This window comes from Eubalaena glacialis, chromosome 2 (genome assembly GCF_028564815.1).
Source record: "Eubalaena glacialis isolate mEubGla1 chromosome 2, mEubGla1.1.hap2.+ XY, whole genome shotgun sequence".
NCBI lineage: Eukaryota > Metazoa > Chordata > Mammalia > Artiodactyla > Balaenidae > Eubalaena > Eubalaena glacialis.
In genome coordinates, this window is record NC_083717.1 from 125,566,043 (window position 1) to 125,571,073 (window position 5,031).

The 5,031-nt window shown below is 41.9% G+C and overlaps 1 pseudogene; it reads left to right on the plus strand.

Moving 5' to 3' along the window:
- Positions 1-1,350: 1,350 nt before the first annotated feature.
- LOC133085384 (adiponectin receptor protein 1-like) lies at positions 1,351-2,499 on the plus strand (annotated as a pseudogene).
- Positions 2,500-5,031: the final 2,532 nt, after the last annotated feature.

The following is a 5,031-nucleotide window of genomic DNA, read 5'->3' on the forward strand; positions in this document are numbered from 1 at the left end:
CTACATGATAGCCACAGGAAAATCTCAGTACAGGTTGTGTGCCAGGCAAAATGCTTTGTCTAAGACCTTGTCAATCAGGCTGACGGATGAGTTCAGTATTCTAATGAGTAAGATTCTAAATATGTTTCTCCTTTGCCAAATCTCCGGATCACATCAGGAGGCACAAAGCTCAGGCAATTGGAAGGAATAAGATCATTTTTAAAGGACCGTACTTCTCCTGACTCATACAAATGTGTGGGTTTTAAGCTATCCTGGTGAGATAGTCTCCTACCCCTTTGTAATCCTTTTTTATATGCTTCATTTAACAGACTAATTTCCGTTTACTCAAAACAAATTAATTCCAAACAATTTGCAAAGGCTACCATACTTCCGAAGAGCATTAGTTACTTTTAGCTTTACATTTTGCACGGTACGATGTCTACAATCAGTGGGTTTGCAGACATATCATTTAGTGAATTATATTTTAAGCTATTCTAACAGTAACTAAGTCAGATGAAATTGTTTTGGTGGGATGGTATATATGTGTTCCATTTAGATAATTCATAAGTAACGAATCCAACCACTTTTCTCATGGCCTTTCATATTCTAATATAAAAACTGAGTGTTTTTTTAAATTGACTTCGGGGAGAACATTACAGTAAACATCCCCTATGATATATCAACATGTTGCTTAAAAATTGCATAATATTTGTATTAGACTTATAAAGGTACGTCCTATCCTTAATAGCAATGTTGTAAAGGAGTTTCATGTTTTGTAAAATTGACATTCAAAGTTTACTACTTTTAAACTCTACATAATATTTAACATGAATCCTGGTAAATTCTATTCCAAACAAGGCAAAAACATACCTTTAATAGGAACATAGTGAGGTGAACAAAGATAATAAAAACAATCAGCCATCAGAAATTAAAAATCAATCTCTTCTCTATTCAAAATGTTACACTATTTAATATAACATTTGGAAAGACTCACTGAGAATATAATTTCTTTCCAAGAAGACAACTAACATTTCGGTTAATGCCCTCAAAAATTACATAACCCATATATTTAGCCTTTACAATTAAGCTAACATAGTTTTGAAGCCAATGATTTAGCAGTACATTAAAAATAAAAATTGTAATAGTACTTATGAGTAGTAAATATCGAGATTATTAATCACAAAAGGGGATTTCTTGGATCTGGGCTGCTCGGCCGCAGGCCGCCTCCAGCACTGTGGGATGTAGCACGGGGTCCGCAGCCCCCAGCAGAGCTTGTCCCCTGTCTGTCTTTCATCACAGGGAACTCTCTGCCCCCTGGGGCCGAGAGACCCCACCCTTTCTCCAAGCTGAAGCCGCAGGGCATTGAGGTAGATGTCTTCTCACAAAGGACCTGTGGTGGCCCAGGGCAATGGGGCTCCTGCCAGGAACAGGGAGGCTGACACAGTGGAGCTGGCTGAGCTGGGCCCCCTGCTAGAAGAGCAAGGCCAGCGGGGCGTCACCAGCCCAAGCAAAGCTGAAGAAGAGCAGGCATGCCCAGTGCCTCAAGAAGAGGAGGAGGAGGAGGGACGGGGGCTGACACTTCCCCTGCAAGCCCACCATGGCATGGAGAAGATGGAGGAGTTTGTGCATAAGGTCTGGGAGGGGCGCTGGAAGGTCATCCCGCACGACGTGCTCCCCGACTGGCTGAAGGACAAAGACTACCTGCTGCACGGCCACAGGCCGCCCATGCCCTCCTTCCAGGCCTGCTTCAAGAGCATCTTCCGCATGCACACGGAGACGGGCAACTTCTGGACCCACCTGCTTGGTTTTGTGCCGTTTCACTTTCTGGGAATCCTGACCATGCTCAGACCAAACATGTACTTCATAGTCCGCCTTCAGGAGAAGGTGTGTTTGCGATGTTCCTCCTGGACGCGGTGCTCTGCCTCAGCTTCTCCTGGCTCCTTCACACTATTGTCTATTGTCTATTGTCACTCAGAGCACTGACAAACTGGATTATTTTCCAGCCCTTTTCCAAACTGGATTATTCAGGGATTGCCCTGCTGATTATGGGGAGCTTCGTCCTCTGGCTCTATTACTCCTTCTACTGCTCCCCATAGCTCATCTACCTCCCCATCGTCTGTGTCCTGGGCATCTCTGCCATCATTGTGGCCCAGTGGGACCAGTTTGCCTCTCCTAAGCACCAGCAGACAAGAGTAGGGGTGTTCCTGGGGCTTGGCTTGAGTGGCGCCGTGCCCACCATGCACTTTACAATCGCGGAGGGCTTCGTCAAGGCCACCACGGCGGACCAGATGGGCTGGTTCTTCCTCATGGCTGTGACGTACATCACCGGAGCTGGCCTTTATGCCATGCGGGTTCCTGAGCGCTTCTTCCCTGGAAAATTCGACATATGGTTCCAGCCTCATCAGATCTTCCACGTCCTGGAAGGTGGCAGCCACCTTCATCCATTTCTACGGGGTCTCCAACCTTCAGGAGTTCCGATATTGCCTGGAAAGGGGCTGTACTGACTCCCCCCTCCTCTGAGCCACCCTGCAAGGGTGCAGGAGGAGCCTGCCAAGTGGTTTTAAAATAACTTCTTTGCTGAAGTGAGAGGAAGAGTCTAAGTTGTCTGTTTCTAGAAGAAACCTCTTAGAGAATTCAGTACCAAGCGAGCTTCAGCCCACTTCACAGTCACTGGGCAATAAACTCTCCATTCCCTCACTGAGAACAGTGGGGATGGGCAGCCGCGCCCCCCTCATTAAGGCAACTACTGTCCCCTCACAGAGACAAAGCTTTGAAGCTCATGTTGACATTTTACCCCTCCTCCAACCATTCTGGGGAAAATGATGGACTGGGACTCTTCAGAAATTCTGTTTCTGGAAGAAACTGTCCCTCCCTCACCCCGGTCTTGACTTTGTAACCTGGCTTATAACAGGCCATCTGTTTTTGTAGCACACTTTTGAAAAACACTTATAACCTCGTCCCATCTTTCTAGGGCCTGGACCTGCTCACAAAGCAGGAAGAACAAAGCCACCAACTTTTACACAGCCCGTTTAATCATGGAAGTATGTCCAGGCTTCAAATAACTTGAGTTTTAGTTTTTTCTTGGCAGAGTAATGTAAAATTAAAGTGGGGAAAGATATTTAATACTAAGCTTTAAAAAGAAACCTGCTATCATTGCTATGTATCTTGATGCAAAGACTATGATGATAATAAAAGAGTACAGAAGACACTTGGCATTCAAAGAAAAAAAAAACACAAAAGGGATTTCTCTAGGTCATTATTTACCCATTCATTCATGTATTCATGTTATCACAAACACTGTAGAAAGAATACTGAATAAAAGATACATAATTCCTCCTCTTGTCATTTTAAAACTTCTAAGCCTCTAGCCAGATTTTAACATGTTGCTGACTGAGTCATGGATCAAAATTAGAGTGTCCATATCAATATATATCAACAAAAAATATTTACATCATGACAAGACTTAATTTTTAGTTTTCAAACCTTTTGCTGATTAAAGTTATATATGTTCATTGTAGAACATTTAGAAACAAATAAAAAGATAAAAGAATTAAAATAAAGTCATCCATAATCCTACCACTCACATTTATTGAAAAGACACCCCACCCACTATACTGTAGAATCCTAAGTCATTTGACATACATATATAGTCCACATCTGATCTTTGTTTTCTGCACCAGTCACAGAAATACGAACAAAATACCAGTTGTGGAAATATGCATAAAACAATTGATTAGGCAATTCAGAAAAGAGGCTAACCAAATAGCCAACACGTGAAAAGTTGGCCAATTTCGTGAGTTATGAGGAAAGTTAAAACAATTTAATATTCTCCAGAATGGCTAAATGAAAAGGAGAGAAAATTCCAAGTGCTGGAAAAGATTTGGAGAAACTGAAACTTGCTTACATTGCAAGCAGGAGTGTGTATCAGTATAAGGACTCTGAAAATTGTTAGGCAGGGCCTCCTAAAGCCCCCAATTATATGCATAGCATTTGATTCAGCAATGTACCTCATAGATATAAATATACTCAACAGAAATATGATATATATGTTCACCAAAACTCATGTACAAGAATATACATAGTAGCTCTATTCATAATAGACCCAAACTGGAAACATCCCAAATATCTAACAAAATCTATCCAATAGAATCGATAAATAAATAGCAGTATAATGATCACTGATAAATTGTATTCTCTTCAGCAATAATAATGAACAAAGTATACCCAAAACAACGTGAAAGTATTTCAAACATACTGCTGAGTGAAAGAGAACAGATACAAAAATCTAAAACATGCCAAAGTACTGCACCAAAGGCATGATGCTCTGCCCAGATTCTTCTCCCTTATCTTCCTTATGGAACAAAAGCCTTAAACTGCTGGGTAAAGGGCAGCAAATCCTGTTGTCCTGTAGGGTTAGTGGAGATGTTCTCTTTATAGTACTGGTGTATCTGAAGGAAGAAAAAGGGACAATCCCTCTACCCCTGAGGGTGAATAAAAATAAATTCTGGGCTGGAAACTACAACTGGGGGAAAGAGGGGAGGATCAGTGAGAAAGCCCTCCTACCCCCCAACCAGAATTCAGGGACACATTGCCTAAGATTGATGCTGAACCAAAACAATGAAGAATGTCTTTCTCTTCCTGCCTCCACCACCAGACTAGCAAGCACTGAGGAACAGCAGTCTTCTGCCTGGAAAGGGGCAAAAGGGTAAAGAAAGTCTCTATCTGATGTACAAGTTCAAAGGGAAGACCTAAAGCTGAGAAAAAAGCAAATATTGAGAAAAATCTTGTGGCAAACCAGCCTCCATCTTAAACACAAGGAACTGAGGGAGGAATTTGAAGTCTGTGTTGTACAGAGGCTAATAATAGCAACAAAATAAACCAAACACACTACAATTCCTGACTGACTCCACCCTTTGCACCAGAGGCCTAGCCAAAAAAAAAAAGTGTACTCATTTTTAGGCATAAAAATCTATTCCCCTCCATCTCTGTTTTCCTATACAAGATGTCAGCTTTCAACAAAAAATTAAATGCATAAGAGGAGGCAAAAAAATC